Source organism: Neocloeon triangulifer, unplaced genomic scaffold (genome assembly GCF_031216515.1).
Source record: "Neocloeon triangulifer isolate White Clay Creek 2 clone unplaced genomic scaffold, ASM3121651v1 ptg000002l, whole genome shotgun sequence".
NCBI lineage: Eukaryota > Metazoa > Arthropoda > Insecta > Ephemeroptera > Baetidae > Neocloeon > Neocloeon triangulifer.
The window spans coordinates 2,145,532-2,163,099 of record NW_026775545.1 but is presented as its reverse complement, the minus strand read 5'-3'; the positions used below and the strand labels follow the sequence as shown (position 1 = coordinate 2,163,099).

General features: G+C 36.0%; 2 protein-coding genes and 1 long non-coding RNA gene across 3 annotated transcripts in view; all 3 read left to right on the top strand.

The window, feature by feature from the left end:
• The window catches only part of LOC132205040 (uncharacterized), a 54,273-nt gene extending 39,674 nt beyond the window's left edge, over positions 1 to 14,599 (top strand). Inside the window, exon 8 of the mRNA XM_059633866.1 lies at positions 14,479 to 14,599. The gene's annotated coding sequence lies outside the window, so the exon portion shown is untranslated. The remainder of the gene's footprint in view (positions 1 to 14,478) is intronic.
• Positions 541 to 951, top strand: LOC132205417 (uncharacterized). Its single transcript, XR_009442698.1, has 4 exons — positions 541 to 609; positions 668 to 717; positions 772 to 807; positions 871 to 951. It is a non-coding gene; the product is annotated as an uncharacterized LOC132205417 (long non-coding RNA).
• Positions 14,596 to 17,568, top strand: part of LOC132205038 (neurotrimin-like) — a 145,941-nt gene continuing 142,968 nt past the window's right edge. The window contains exons 1-3 of the mRNA XM_059633862.1: positions 14,596 to 14,638; positions 14,732 to 14,835; positions 14,993 to 15,172. The gene's annotated coding sequence lies outside the window, so the exon portion shown is untranslated. The remainder of the gene's footprint in view (positions 14,639 to 14,731; positions 14,836 to 14,992; positions 15,173 to 17,568) is intronic.

Here is a 17,568-nt window from a genome sequence, read left to right as displayed (position 1 = left end):
GACGCATACAACTATGGGAGGTGGGTTCAGAATTGCAGCAAGTTTTACGTTATCAGCCACACTTTGACCAATTACACAGTGATTTTTTTTTTTATGATTGAGGTTTTTATGATTGAAATTCAATACGTAAACAGCAACTTCTTACGTGGGAAGCGGCTAAGCAGCAATGTGAAACGATTGGCTTCAAACTTTTCAGTGTCGAAAAGGCTTCAAATGTAGAATGCATTAAAAGCTTTTTCAAACAAAATCCACGAAATTATCGACCCCACTGGACGTCCGGCGCCTTTTTGGACTGTCCGGAAGATTTGCACTACTCGTGGTGCTCCACTGAAGATTTGGTGAACACAAATCAAATTAATTGGGGCGAAGGACACCCTCCGCAGAAAAAAGCGGACACTTGCTTGAGCATCGTTTTAGACCCCAACAAAGAACCGTACTTTGAAGCGATTCCGTGCAATTCTGCCATTTCATTCATTTGCGAGGCAAATCTAGACCAATTTATGCATAATAGAAATTAATCATTTTTATTTTAGGCAGAGGAAACAAATGGCCAGTCAATGGCGAAATCAAAGAGTGAGCAGTGCAGGAAAATGTTCAATTTGACTGATGGTGAATGAATTATATTATTAATAATATCAATTCAAATGTACATAATTTAACAAAACAGGTGATATCGACAGTGTTTTTATTAACCTGAATTTCTCCGTCAACCTAAAGGTGTGTGCATCTTTTGAAATAAATCTTTAATTGATGGTAAAATTATAATTTCAGTGCTACTTTAAATGTATGGGAGAGAGTTTGAAGCTGGTCTGTTTAAATTTCTGAAATAATCTGTAGAAGATTTTATACAATCACATTCTTTTTTTAAAGATCAGTACAAATGGAGTTTTTGTGGATGAAAAATTTTATCGGATGATAGAAAGTGTAATTAACGCAGACAATGATATACAAGGGAGTTTTGAAGCCTATGACACTTGCAAAGGAAACTCGGAGGCAGCTTCACTGAAGGGGTGCGACGCAACAGCCCACTTTTTCAAATGCTCAGTCGAGCAAAAGCCGGAAATCGTGGCTGGAATAGTTAAAGACGCCGCATCAGATGCAACTGTGTGAATCTTAAATATTCTTTAATCAAACTGACTATCAAATTTTTGAATTCTCCTTTAGTACAAAAATCCAGTTTCTTGTCTTCTGCCCGACTGCTCAGCACACATTGCTTTTGGCAAAAATTGTTCACTTGATGTATTTTTCCTCTATCATTTGAATGCATTAATTTTAAAAACTTTATTTTAATTAAGAAAGCTGCTGTCGCGCAAATTGCAAACAACACCAGTATGTAGTAAAATCAAAGCTGTGTGACTTACTTAATAAATTAGAGAATTTGCAGCTCCCTTAGGTTTTCAGTATCTTCTGAATGCATGTGGTCGTAAGTTCGTAATTGCCGGCTTCACCAAAAAGGCAATTCCTGACTCCATCATAAGTTGCTGCCAACTCAACATGACCCTTGCATATTTTAATTCTGTGGAAGACTTAAAATGTTTTATTGATGCCGACACAGGTTTATTTTTATTTGAAATTTTATCTACTTAAAATATTTTTAATTTTTAAAGCACTGAACAAGGTGAAGGCTGCAAATTCTATTGCCTTTGCGGTGGCGGCGACCAATATTGGCTGCGTGCCCGTTTTTGCTTGGTGCCCAACTTACCAGGTTCTGGAAAGGTACCCGTGGCCCTCAAGAGTGAATAGTGTTTCGGAAAATTCTCAGTGTGCCGAATTACATCTTGCGGCGGACAAAATTGCATTCCAATTTAGCCTTTTTGAGTCTCCCTGCACAAATTTTCCTTCTTACATTTGCATGTCAAAATAAATCTTGGAGAGGCAATAAATAGAAAGTATATACGCTACTTTTATTCTTCTGATCATCAGATAATTATTTAATAACTTCATTATTGGATCGTTTCTGTAGCATTATATAAATTTCTATCAGTTTGAATTTTGTTTTCGAAAATTTAATAACACTATGATGTAATAATTGTACAAATAAACAGCAATGCCATCAGTAATAATTTATTATATATATCTTTAAACATATTATAAATTTAGTTAGTGGGACACACAAAATTATAAAAAACGAAACAAAAAATAAGCTGGCGCAAGATGAGGCCATTCGTTGGATTGAAATTTTTGTCAATAAAATAAAATTGCAGAAAAATCTTTATGAAAGTCTTGTATTGGCAGCAACGGCAGCAGGACCAAAATAATTCTCCTTTTTTTTTTTATATAAAAGAAACAATTTTTGAATATCTGCAAAATGGGAATTAAAAATTAAAAACTGACGAAATGGATATTCTTTTTCCAATTTAGACACGTTTTTTTTCAGTTCATGAGATGCGACTGTAGCTATCCAATGCTTCATTTTTATTTAAAAATAATCAGAAATAATAAAATAATATTTAGAAAGGACAAATTTATCTAAAATCTTTCACATTCACTCCTTGAGTCAGCATTCTAATAAATTTAAAGGACGAAAATTGGAAATTAATGATTCTTGAATCAAAAATTAATTGAACATTAACCATCATAATTTTGTTCTTTATTCCTCTCTAACGTTTGGAAAATAAACATTTTTTAAGAAAAGAAATTTATTGAAAAACGCAGTTAAAATTTATTTACATATTGTTTAATTCTTGTAAATAAATATATCAAGAAATGAAGCTTTTCCACAGAAAGTAAACACACTTTCCCAAACCTCAGTTAAAAGCTTTTGAAAAGTTTTCCTTTCCTGAAACGCTAATGCACCGCATTATCTCGCGGTTGGTGGATTAATAACGATGCGAGCCGAGCTTGAGGGTCCGGGAATTTTTTATTTATTGCAGCGATTTTTCACAAATAATGCACTGCGATTTGTTAGGACGCAGGCAGGAGCAGGTCTGCTTTTACTAGCTGTTGCTCTCGTCAGCCGGCAAATTGCCGTTTTCAGATGAGGGAAGCACTGCCATTTCTGAAGCGGAGCTAGAATTGCTCATTAATTCAACGCGTACGTTCTATAGAGAGAGTGCATTATCGAATTAATTCACGTCTAGGGGATGCCGTGGAGAGCTAATAGGCGAGACTCGGCTTCTGCATTGTGGCCCGCAATGCCGCTAATGCGCGCTCGATTAAAGTGCTTGTGTAGTCCTGCTGTGGTAACATGCAGATAGTCTTGAAAATTAACAGTCGCGATTTTATCGCTTTTCTAAAGCGGCCCGCTCGCTCGCAATGCCCGTTTTATAAGATAAATACCACCTTCCAGCGCCAGAGCGACCGGATCTGCTGCAATATGGTCTTAATTAAACGGCCCTGTTGAATTGTTTCTCGCCGAGAATACGAGCAACGAGATAAAACTCGTTGCAGGAAATAGAGCGTGTAGTAAAATCCATAAAACAGAAAACTCAATTAAAATTCAAATCGACTGCTGTGGCTAATTATCAAGTTTGCACGGTATCTTAGTGAGAACCAATCAGGTTTTTAGTCGATTGCTAATACATTATGGCGGGCTTTCAAACTGAATTTAAAATATTAAAAATGAAGTAAATTATGTTGTAAAGATTCTTTTTATTTTACTGTTTTTATTATAGCTTGTACAAAATTATCGTGAGACCGATTTAAACTTTATCATAAGATGATTTTTAAGGCTTGAATTTTAAACGGATAAGTTTGAGGGACAGTAATTTATTTAAAACAAAAAGGAATAAATAAATGTATAAAAAGTTTAATTTTTGCATGCTAATATATTTAAGGACTTCTTATTGACTTAGTCAAATCAAGTCCTTACAACAATGTAAACAGATTTTTGCGATTGTTGAAAGACAATTGGAAATTTTAATCACCATTGTTGTAAAGACTTGATTTGACTATGTCAATAAGGAATCCTTAAACTTGCAAAAAGGAAGATAAAAGTTACGATGAGTTATTAATATTTTTGTCTAATTTTTTTTTATGATAGCGCCCATTTTTAAAGTAAACAAATCGTTTTATTCAAAATTCTATTCATTATCAGCATAATAATAAATTATTTTTTATAATGTTGAGCTGAAAATGGAAATTCTAATAATGTATTTATCTGTGGGAAATTCCTATTATGCCGTGTATGTTATTCTATTATTTAGAATCAGAATTATTGGTATGCCAACAAAATTTTAGTACCGAAAAGAATGAGTTCTACAGGAAAATAATTATAAAAACAACCCTAATGAAAATGTAAAAAAAAAATTATTTATTATTTGAGTGCTGAACAATTTTATACTGTTCAATGCTTTCTATATTTTATTTTTTGGCCAAACTGGGCAAGTAGAATGCCTTAAGCATCTCTGTCTTTGTAATCCTTTTTCTCAATCAATGTTCATACCCCATACTGCAATAATGTATGTTTGGTGTGACAATATTCGGGGCTTCATCCAATCAGAAAAAAGCACCATCTTATTCCGGCGATCTGGTGTGCGCGAGGCAAGTTTCTATTTCCACTTGGCTTAACTATTTTTATTGCAATTTGAAAAGAAAAGCCGCGCCGAGTTGGAAAGAAGCAAAGAGTTTCACTCACTCGGCGAAACTTGTTTAGGGGCAGCGACGCGCGCAATAAAAAATGTATCTAGTGCATGCATCATACATGTACAACGGGGCGAGTGCCATTTATAATCAAACTTTCAAGTGAAACTCCCCCGGTGCATGCAACTAACTGCACCCAAGGTGATGAATGTGCCCCGAGCGGGGTGCTCGTTGTGCCGCCCGTGTTTTTCCTCCACGGCTGCGCTTATCTAATAACACACAACAACCATAAATCCCGCGCTAATTCATGTGAGAGGGAAAGAGCGGACGTGAGCTGCTGTTGCTGCAATATTTTTTTGCTTCGTCGCCTAACTTATCAATTTGGATCGTTTATCATTTACTACCGGGGAACCCCTTATTGATCAGGAATTAATGACATCAGAAAATATGTCAGTATTTCCAAAAAATAATTAATCAGCAAAAGTAGCCTGTAAGTTTTCATTTTCGCCAGATTTGTACAAAAAAAAACGCAGGAAAAAAGTTTATCAAAAATTCATTTATCCAAAAACAACAGAAAATTACAATTAAGAGATGAAAGAAAAGAAAAGAAATTTAAAAGAGAGTAAAACAAAATCTTCAAAAGTTTTTGAAAATTGCAGAAATTTTGTATTTTCAAATTAACAAGTATTAAATAGATTGCTTCTTATCTATATATTAGTGAGACTTTTTAAATAATTGTGAAAGAATTAAATTTTTGACCATAAATTATTGATCTGACTAAATAGAAGATGATGAAGATATTTGATAAATTAATGTCTAATTAAATTAATTTTTTACCAATACAGAAGGCCCTTATCTTCCAACTGAATTTCTGATCGATCAATAACGGCGTCGACTTTTTCAATTTGGTCTCATCGAACTGTCAGTTAACGTTGTATTTATGGAGAGAGATTAGCCGTATTGGATTATGTGAGCTCAGCTGCGCCTGTTTCTCGTTTATAATGCAATTTATATCGGAGCATTGTCATCACCTATGTGTATGTATATAGCAGAGCTAGGCGCGATAATTACACACACACCTAATCACATCGCCCCACTGTATGTTGAGTGCTCTCCTATACGCCGGCGATTAACTTGGCCGATGAGCTCGCAGCGCTCTGCACATTAATTAATTATTAAATTCCAGCGATTGTGTCAGGAGGGGAGCTGGATCTTTTTTGCCACTTTATCATTCATCAACGCGTATAACAGTGACGGCTGCTTTCGCCGCTCTTGAATTAATTGCGTCTAATGCGGTAGCGAAATTGTGTCTAGGCTCTTCTCTCCTCCGAGCTTCTCCCTTCTTGAGAGTAAAGAGAGTCTTCAGAGAAACGTGCGGAGTGGAGAAAACTTGTTAAATATAAGTGAGTCTTGATCGGTATAAAAGTGGGTAAAAACCAAAGTTGATTAATTTATGCCAAGTACAAAATTCACGTTCTTGTTGTTATATTAATTATCGTCAATTTTAAATCTTGCCCCTCCTAGATTGATTTTTAGAGTCGTTCTCTACATTATTGAGGTTGTTGGCTGCAGCTGTAATTATTTTGAAGAAAATTGGTCGACCAACAATTCATTATTATTAGCCAATAAAACAATATTCAATAAAAATTATTAAACAGAAAAAATTTTTGATAGATTATTTTTAATCTTAATCAAGGTAGATAGACAATTTTGAGAAATTTCCAGAACGCTTTCAAACGATTAACTACACCTTTCAAGCTGCCAATCTTAAATTGTGCTAAGCCTATTGCCTATATTTTAATCCTTTTTATTCACAAACCAAAAAATTATTTCATCATTTTTTAGAAATTACAAATTGATAACATTAATAACACCATTCTGAAAGTTCCAAAGATCCTGAATTGATTGAGTTCAGTTGATGGATGAAAATTGGTGCCTTTGACGAGTCATTTTTCATTCACACGCACGTGGCTGGACACTTATGACGACAAAAGAAGTCAATTTGGCGCGTTTAATGGAAATTTGGCGTGCACTGCAGCAGCACCGGTTGGCGGTTTTGGGTAAACAGCCGCGGCATAGATCAAAGAGCAGTTCGCGAACGCGCGCTCAAAGTCAAACACGGCTGCAAAAACTTGCTGCCGAAAAGCAAACAACCGCTAAATATAAATAGCGGCAAATGAACTTTGTTGGGCTGGTATATAAAATTTTCGCCATTCTCTTTCTCATATTTTCCATTTATATCCCCGCGAGGAGAAAGAAAAAGCAGGGAGCGGAAGCGCAGTTACAACAATGAGAAAGAGAGTCTTTTTCTTTCTTTCTTTCTTTGGACGACAAAGCGGCGGCGCTCGGAGACCCCTTTGCCTTGTACTTTGATGTGCTTAAAGTGTTACACCACTTTGATGCCGAGTCTCGCGTCGCCAGATCATTAATCTTGAAAATCTTCCACCCCCCGAGTCATTTTTTAGCCTTACACATACACACGCAAGAGAGTGAAACTGTTCCGTCGCTGCAGCGTCATTTATTCATTCTTTCTCCTCCGGCAGACGACGAAAATGAAGTCGACAATAAAACGCAAGTGGGACGCCGAAATAATTTATCATCACCGGTGGAGGAAAAGGGCAATAATCCGCCGAATAAATAATTACCTCTAACGGCGCGTTGATTCTATTAAGCCGCTCCATTGGCTGCTCGGCTGCTTTTCCACCCTCTCAGCCGTTCGATGATTTATGCCCCATTTTTGCGTCGCCCGCGTGAAAAATACGCTCCAAGTTAATCGATCTTGTACGTGAAAAGAAGTGTATTACGGTCGACGTGGTTTATTTATCGGCCTTTTAATAGACAGGCAATATGGAAGGTTTGCATGGAACTTTGTCGTCGTGTGTTCATCAAACCGGCAACTTCTCCTCGGCGCAAGTACAGCGAAAGTCAAATTCAATGGCGTTGAAGATGAGGATGCAGAATATAAGCCTCTAGTCAAAGTTAAAATTGCAAAGTTCTTGCAAGATGAGGATGAAATGAGGCTCGTTTGCATCAATGCGAAATTTCTGAAGTTGCAAATAATGTCAACACTGGAAAACAATAGGCTTTTGAAACTTGAATTAATGCTCAAATGCCTTCTACTTGCAAATATTAAAAAAAAAACTTTTTGCTAACCCGCTAAGTGAAACAAAAAATACAAAATTTGAATAAAATTATGGGCCCATTTTAAGTTTTTAGTTATGCTCCATTCATAATTTTATTCAATAATTTCTACGTGATCTTATTGTTCACAATAATTCATGAAATTAATGAAAAAGTCAACATGGAAGTATTGCTTGACACAAATATATTTTATTTTATTTAAATTACGCATGATTTCACCAGATTTTATTTAACTAATAATACAACATTTTATGTAAATTCGTTTGTTTTTCAGGTTAAAAAGCTTCTTTCAATTAAATAAACGCGTTCTTTCCTTTCTCACGTTTTGAGAAATTTTTGAATATCTCTCTATAACGTATTTCAATAATACATAATATGCGCTAAGATTTTCTTGTGCGATACACATCAATGAACTAATGATGATATAGAGTAAATTCGTCGGCTACGCGGACAGATGGCCATTCTGAGGTGGCGCCCCTACCGTCTATTGCATGGAATTAAATGGGATGAAGTGGAGGGGATAGTGGCCATTTGGCCGCGTAGCCGACGAAAAATGCAAGCTCTGCTGCAACTTTGCCAACGCGTAAATTTTAAATGAACGTTCTTTAATGCAGGCTGGTGTTTATTCGTTTTATTCCTAGAAATTAATTATGTCTTTCGTACGTTGCTACCTTGATAATGAGCGTGGAAATCTCGAATAAAATTTTGATATTGAAGCGAAATAGGTCAAGTTGTTATTTTCCTACTTCAAAAACTGCTGCTTCTTACAATTATTTATTAATTTATGTTAATTTAATTGGAATCTGAAAATATCCAAAATAATTAAGAGATCAATTTTATTAAACTCCATGAAATTAGAAAAGAATGTTATATAATATGATTTTTATTTTATAATATAATTTGATTTGGTGGTTATTTCTCAAAAAATGTTTTTGACAAAAATGACTGAGGTTCATTTAAACATGAGAAAAATACTTGCTACAGTCTGATTGAATTTAAGAGCTGCCATTCAGAAACTTTTGAAGTTCAGCAATGGCACTTGTTTTGTACAGAAATAATTTTCTCAAAAATGTTTGAATCGTTACAAAAATATCAATCAGAATAAGCCATTGGAATAATGGAAATAATTTTGTTTTCTGAAAGTTTTCACACCTTTTTACTTATTCAAATAAACTTTTAACTCTCTACAAATGGACAAAGGATCCAAATAAAAAACATTTTGAAAAGCGCCCAGTTTCAGCTGAAAAATATGATTGACAGACAGATTTGTTTTGACTCTGCCGGGTTACCGTGTGACGTGATTAAAACTACACACAGCCTACAAATCAGGTGACACATTAAAAAAGCATTTTCAGTCGCGAAACGTGTGTGAAGCGCAAGCACTCTTTGTTGCGAAACGTGTCCAGCGCCAATGCGAGCTTGTTTGTGCGTCAGGCTTTTTATTCGGCGCGCGTGTGTTCACAAAGAGAGCTTCACTCACTAATCCACCACCGCACGCATACATCCTTTTGCGCTTCTCTGTACACAGCTGCAGTGCAAACACAAGTAGTGTATCGCAAAAAGCTTTGCGATATTCATCGCACATTTATATTGAAAGGAGTTTGTTGAGCGGAACATATATTGCTGCTTATTATCCGTACTTTTTCATTACTCGATTTTTTTCTTACTTCGCTTGGAATCTTAAAAATATACATTTTGATCAATTGATTTTATATCTGGTTTGAAAATGACTGAAACGAACAAAATTTCTTCATTTTGGTATTCAAATGGACAAGGTGATCGATTTAATTTTTTTGTAGAAAAAAATATGTTGTAATAGGTTTAAATTTAAAATAATTCCATGTTGTTTCTTGGTGTTTACCAAAGAAAAATTTATTTGGTTTATACTTGATAAAAAGATTTAATAAATCAAGCAACTGAAAGTAGCATTTGGAAAAGTTAGAATTTCTTTTTTTTGTCTTGTAATTTTTTTTAATGCTCTCAGAGGGTTTTTTTATATTGAAACCATGTCCAGAGATATGTTTGATTTTTAAAAAAAATTTATAATTTATCAAAAGGGTGAGAAAAAAATTACCTTCCGTATTCTTTTGCATAATTCAACTGCACCAATTCAAAATTCATAAAACGGTGGGAATTTATTTGAATTGTTTTCGTACCATTTCCCCAATTGCGTTGGCCCATGCGGCATTCAATTTGTAATTTATATTTTATGCATGAGTTACGAATTAAAAACGCAGGCAAGGCGGCAAGAGACAATTGAATTTGTAACGCGTGCTGTTTGCGTAACCCTTGCATGCGAAAGGACTTGCAAATTTGAGAAAACCATTCTTCTCCTTCGCACTTGCCGGCGCAGAGCAAAAAGATGTGACGCACTGCTCGGCGAAACCGCACAGACCAAGCATTATTTCAACCCTTCGCTTTTCTCTAGCTTTTTGCGCCAGGTGAAAAGTAAACTCGCCGCCGCAAAAAGTTTCGCCGACAAGCCAGTGAGTTAAGAGGAAAAGGGCGGAGGCTTTGGAATACATAGGCGAAATAAATGCAGAAGCCACTCCAACAATATCTTATCTCCAAAACGACCCAAATACTCAAAACAAGATACAAACTCCGTCTGACAAGAGCAGGGGATTTGCTAAAAACAAGATAATTTTAAAGAATTAACCCTTGATTCTGTGATGGGTTGCATTAAATTAATAAATAGATTTTATTTTGGATAAATACTAAAAAAAAAAAACAAATTTAGGTAATAAACGAATAAAAGACTGGCTTATTTTGAGTTTTTATCAAATAGAATGTTTCCTATTATACCAATGCAATGATTCTTATAATTATAATATTTTGATATTATTTCTCTCCTAAATTCAGAAATTAAAACATAATATTTGCAATTTTTTTTAAAACATTTGCTATTATTTAAAAAAAAGATTTTGGCCTAAAATACACAACAATATTTTACTTATTTGAGATTTTCTCTTCTTTTTTGATATTAATTTGTACAAATTTTTACGTCAAATTTTTTTTACATACAATTGTTGAAAACAATTAATTTGTAAAAAAAGGAATTGTTGGACAAAACAACACCACCTTTTGCAAGAATTTTGCTAAAACTATCAAGATCAAAAAGACCCCATCCGCCGCAGTGCGCTTCTTCTATTTATACAAACTTTTAAATAAGGAAATGCTAAAAAAGCGGCTATTTTGAATACATAATTATGTGTTTCTATCAAGCGTTAACGTGCTTATCATTGCTTACTAATTTGTTGAGATTTCACTCGTAACCGTTTCAATTTTCCTCATCCACTTATCTGGGATGCAGACGAGAATGTATAATTAACTACATAATTAGAAAATTTCGTCACCGTTGTGCCAAAATTGAATTTTACTTTCTGCGCTTAATTTCTCTCCGGTGGTGTTGAAATATTAGATTATTAAAACAATTAATCCGTGCAGACGTGAAATTAATGGCAAAAGTTGATCCTTTTTGTTGGTGCTTATTCGTCGTCGTGTACACGTTAGTCTCTCTCTCTGTTGTGTCTGGAGCTAGGCTTATTATTTATTTTGCTTTGCCGCGTGTGTTTGTGCTGGCGTAATATTATTACGCCAAATGTTCATGCAAAGCGTCCTGCGTTTGCCGTCGTCGCATTAAACGCCGTTTTAATCCCTTCCGTGCAGCTTTTTCACAAAGACGGACGACTAGTTCAAATGTTGTGCGTGCTTTTGTCTCACAAACTAAAGTTCCCAGTACGAGGTGCTTCCGGCAGAAATGATTTTTTGTTTTACTTTTTCGGACAAACTTTGGTGGGCAGCAAAACCATCGCTGCTTTTCCGTGTGTACTTTCGAGCTCAGGTTTTGCAGTTGGATTTGTTTGTTTACCGGGACAAATTTTAACTCTCTCGCATCGCTATTTAATTACACCGAAAGGCTTCTACTTTGGCGCCGGATGAAACGGACTAGCCTTTTTTGAATTACGGCCGTGTGCGGCTTTGCCCACGCGAAATGAAAAATTGGGGCCTTTGTCAACAAACACAGCGATTCCGCGTCCAGAGATGGATGTCGAAATAACGAGGCTAAAAGGATTTAGTGAAAAGTTGGAAAATTCTTTGACAAAAAAAAGCCTCGAGCACATTAATATTAAAAAAGTAAAACATACAACCCAGCAGAGATTACACATATACCGCGAGGCAAAGTTTAAAACTATATTGTAATTCTGCCAACTTTGGAGAGTTTGGACTCGCTCGTAAACAAAAATCTCTTTTATAGAACTCCGGCGTTTGCGTGGCGAATTCGTTCACGGTTTTTACAGTGACAGAGCAGGAAAAAATAAATCCCCTTCGATTAATTTAAGCAATACTGGTAGTTCTTGAATTAAAAGTTTTATTTTAGGGTTTTTGGAATAGTGAAATACAATTTTAATGGAGTATATTAAGGATATTTCATTTTATTTTTAAATTTAGTGAACCTACTGACAAAATTAAAAAATTAATAAATCACAATTTTTGTAAATAATTTGTATTTTATTTTAAATAAAATTTGGCGATCAATCTAATATCTTGTTTTTATGTTTTAATAATTTTTGCAAAAGGTGTAAATTTATACTTGTGTAGTTGATTAAAATTGCTATTCACATTACTTTTCTTTTCACCTTTCAGAATTTAGAGGGGGTTGCATCGTTGATGCGCAGCGCAGGGGAGCACATTAATAGCAAGCCGTGCTGTGAGTTATGAGGCGAATTTGTGGTTCATTATGCTCTCGCCGCGTTCTTTTCTGCCGCACAAAGGGTGAAATATTATCAGTTATAAATTCGCGGGAAAACAAGCTTGGCCTTTTCGCACTGGCCCTTGCCGCTGAATGCACTCGCCAGAGAAAGAGCCGCGCGCCTTCGAATTTACATTTTAAATAACTTTTATGGCTTAAAAAGGTTAATTCAATGTGTATCCCTCTTTGAATAATTTACGGTTGCGCAGAAACTTTTGCGTATACGCACAACACACTTTGTTCTCTTTGAGCAGCAAAGCGAGTTTTTGTGTGCGGAAACCGGGAACAACGAATGCGCGGTCTTTATTAACGGCACGCCGGGTTTATTTGCAAATAAATGTACATCTGCTTTGTTTGGCAGAGGCGGAATGAATGGCAAATATTTGCCGTGCCATCGTGCGAGGAAAATGAGTCAGGGATTTCAAGTCCCACTGTGCTAAAAAAAAACGTGCTGATTCAGACGAATGCACGGAAATGTGAACAAAAAAATGCCTATGGCACGCAAAATTGATATTCGCTGACAAGTAATCAAACCCGTTTATACCTCAATTTTAATTATCAAAATTGAAAATAAAGTTAACAATATTTATAAATTACGATTTTTTTTTCAAATTGAGCATTATTTTTGTTGTAACATTAATTAATTTAATTTTTTTCAATTGTCTGTACCCCTTGGAAACGGTGAGAGTTAAGCCTGCTTAATCTCAATAACTTTGATCTTTGTATTAATATAAATAATTAAGCCATTTTTAAAGCGAACAATCCAAAAGAAAAAAAAAAAAACAGCAAAATTTTGGCACACTTGCTCTTGATTGAAGAATTGAATTTCAAACTTAATATGTGTGTGCGTCTACAATTAAAATTTGACTTATTTTGTTGAATTTAGTGTTTGGAAAACAAGATCAAAAGCTTTTGAGCCAAAACCTCCATCACGAGCAAGTAGGAGCGCATGTGTTTTTTATAAATGCGATTTCAATTTGAGTCAGGAAATTATGTTTTATTTCAAATTATTGAAAACAATTCATAATTGGAGAGGGTCTTAAATTTTCCTGCAATTCATTAATGGCACAAATAGGCACAAAGAAAAATAAATTTCACCCAGTCCGATGGACTCGTGACGTTATAATTTTCTCTAATTCAATTGTGATTCTTCATGAATATAAATTATATCGTCATTGTAAAATTTTCCAAACTTTTGCTAATGAATAGTGCCATCAACAATGACAAATCAAAATTATTTGTGTGTATCCGTCGAAAATTTAATTTGCGTCAGCGCGAGACTGACGGCGGGCTAATTAAAAATCAATAGCGCAACAAAAGCGGCGGCAAAACAAGCACACGGTCGCAAAATTCACCTCGCCCACCGCAAATTGGCTCATTAGCGCAGCATCCTAGTTATAAAAACATGCTTTAATTAATACGTCCAGTCGTATAATTGTACACGTTGGATAATGATTGATTCGGCAGAGCCGTCGGCCGAGCAAGTAATAATACCGGCCAATTGAACCGTGATTTGTATTGGTTGTAAACAAGAGCAGTTTATGCGCCTCTGGAACCGCGGCACTAGTTATGTATATTTAAACGCGAGGCCAATTTGCGTGCGTTTGTAAAGCGGCAGTCACCCCTGAAATTGAGGTCGACTCACGCCAAAACTTGCCTCTCCACTTTTTGTTGAAGAGTGAGACTCATGATGGGAGATTCACAGTTCACACCTCCATTGGATCAGCAACTTCAATTTTCAGTTAGATTTCATTTTATCTTTCAAATGAGTTTTTGCAATAAACTCTATTTTAGTCGACTCTAGTTGATAAAAATTCTCATGATAATTAAATTAGTACTTGTCAGTACTTGTGACTAATCGCCTTGACGTGGATTTTCTAGAATTGAAGACACTGGAACTCAAAATAATTCAAACCTTCTGCAGAATCAATTTAATCACGAAAATTTGTTTTGTTGGTACCATTGTTCAGTCGGGCGGATCCGCGGATTAAGTCATTGCGTGTGTTTCGTCGTGCCTCGTGCCTCGTGCTTTCTCTGTGAATTGAAAGACATTTTGCCTCCAGGAACAGGAAGTGTTTGCGGGCCGAATGGGCCGATATCCTTCAAGACCATTGGAGGCCCTGAGGCCAGGACCGAAGACGGAGTTTATTCGGGTGGTTTCGAGCTTCAAACGTTCCCAAAATCGACCAGAATTTCTCAGGAAGGAAAGCTGCCCCCAAAAAGGTGAGAACCGGGAGAGAGGCGATTGGCAGCAGGAGCTGACCCTTCAAGAACCTTCGTTTCGTTGTTAAAAGGGCCCTCGTTCCCAACTTGCAGATTGCCTGGCTATAGCAACTTGGTGTCTGTCACTGGCGTCGGCTCTCACCCTTGGAGGCCATGTTGGAGGAGGCCAAAGTGTGGCCGATTAACACTTCTCTCAGGTAAAAAACTTTTCTCATTAATAAGCATTTTTAAATTACTTTTATTTTACTCACAAGCCACAGGTGACAACATATGTATTTTTTCCTCTGAAAATAAAATTCATTATTTGCAAATTATGCAGACAACATTACTCTTAATAAATCAATAAAATTTTAGGTTTCAGTCGGTGGAGATGCAGTAGACTGATTGTGAGGGACAAAGGCAAGACTGCAGAAATCGAAGGGAATGTTTTGAAGACGGCCCCCGAAGGAAGGCAAAGCCCATCAATATCAGAAAGCCAGACATCATGGATCATGGAGTCACCCTTCTCAAGATCAGCCTGAGACCTTCAATAAGGTCAGTGGTTTAATTTTAATCTAAATCTACTAATCGTTTACGCTTGGTGGTTGATCGTGATCACATACATGAGTTTCGGAATAAAAAAAAAAAAAAAAAAAAACAGCAAGTCTATATTTGCTTTTTTACATTCACTTTTTTTAAAAAATATTTTTATTTTATACAGTAATAAAATCTTAACAAACTAAATTTAAAATTGTGTCGATTGCCAAAATTTAAAAGGTTTACGAGCATTTTTTTTTACCTTTTAATAACCAGCTGATGTGATTATAGCGCTTATCCCGATTGTGCCGGTTAAGAAAAAGTTATCCTGAATTAATTTGAAGGCGGGACAATTTATATTTATTCCTGGACAGCGGGTTAAAATTTTTTCATTTGGATTAATCCCGCGATATAATTTTTATTCTATTAAATCTCCTTGTTCATAAATATAGAAAAATTCGAGGATCTCCCTTCAATGTTTAAATTTTTTATTACCCGCTGAGTGTGTTATTGGCCTCGTTATGCCTTTCTCTTCAGCATTGCTCGCGATTGAGTAGTTTTTTTTATACTTTCTCCCTCCATCTCTCTTTTTCATTTTAAAGCACTGCTTTTTATTTCTCACCGCATCCAAAATAATTTTTCCCACGGGCTGGTATTGTGAAACGACGGACTCAAAAATTTACTGCTACAGCAGCTGCGTTCCAATATTATTTATCCACCGCCACCCACCCACAAGGAATTTCATAATCCATCTCTGTGTTTTACGCACTGCCAATGAAATGAGGCTGAGAGATATGCACGCGTTATTTGTCTGCTTTATTGAAATTGCCTTTTGCGCGTCGTGGCATTTTTGATTTTATACGATTCAGACTCCGCGTGCGTGTGGTTTTCATACCGGCTGAATCGCACTCCCTTGCCGCGAGACTATCTGGAAATCCGGAATACATGAATACAGATTAGGGAGTGGTTAAAATTTTATTAGGCAGCTTGGATCGACCATAAAATAGGGTCCACGAGCTAAACAACGTGTTTTACACGTCCCTAACTTGCTTTATATATTTACTATCAAAATATTTATTTCTAGATTTATTCAGCAACTTTTTGAGTTTTATTCCCCCAAAAAATATTTCACTGCGTAGACATTCAAAGCGTTTTGTAATGAAATTGGAATGTATAATCAAAATTTTGGCCTGAATGACATTATTTTAGGTGCCCATTGTCAGACTAGCTTACAATATTGTTGAATTTTATATTATTTTTCCAAGAACTTTATTTCTTTTCAGCACTGATATAATTTAAATTTTATTTTATTAATTTCTTGAGAATTTCACAATTTACCAAAAGTAAAAAGACGATACGAACATTTATTATCTTTGTCATATCTGGAAAGTGGAAAGGTTTCCGCGTTTGTTTATCGCTTCTTCGGAGAGTTTTCCGAATGTTAAAGGAATTTTGACGTAAAATTCAGAACCATCAACTGACTTATTTGCTCAATCCTCCAGAAAGGCATACAAATGAAGCAATTCCTGGAAAGGCTCGTAAAAGAAGCGAAAGCATTTCCGCGCCCCTTTTCCATTTCTGCGGATGACGCTCGCTGCTTTGAATGGTTGGGAAATATCGGCGTAATGAACAATAAATCAGGATGAGAAGCTTCTTTTTTTGCGCGCGATAACTCACAGTCATTTTATATTATTATAGTATATCTCGACTGCCATCACAGCAATAAATGATGGCAATGATGGTGGAGAAATTCCAGTCATTAATGCCGAGACGGCGAGAGAGAGAGACGCTTCTTTATCTTTTCTGCGAATCAGGTCGATGGCCAGATAGCTCGACAAAAACAATCATCATTCCACAAATGCCTCCAAAAATGACGACTGAGACCCTCTAATTATACGTTTTAGTGAGCAAGTGGAAAAATACCGCATCAAGAAGTGTTTCTAAATTTCGAAAAGCTCCTTTTTCGCCGTTTGTTGCGGAAATAAAAAGCGGTTTTTATCTCCTTACGATGGTATTAAAGTGCGACTCAATTTGAAACATGTCGGCCGAGCGACATAATAAGATTAGAAGTGGCACGACGGCCGCCCCGAAAATAATAAAAGGACTCGACGCGGCGGCTCTTATTAAATTCATTTTTCATTCTTTGGCGTGCCGAAAGAGAGTTTTTGTCGAGTGCGAGCAGCTTCCCTTTAAATTATGACAAAGTGTTTTAAAATTACCTGGTATTGTCACATTCAATATTAACGACGAGTTTTATCGGGTGTGCAGCGGCCGACGCAGAGACTGCCGCCGGATCCGCTTTGAAAATTGATAGTTTCCCTTTGTGGGCCCTCCCAGTCTTTCTCTCTCTCTGATATGGAGGTGCCAGCGCGTAATAAAATGTGAGAGGAAGGAGGGTTTCCACGCTTTTGCGA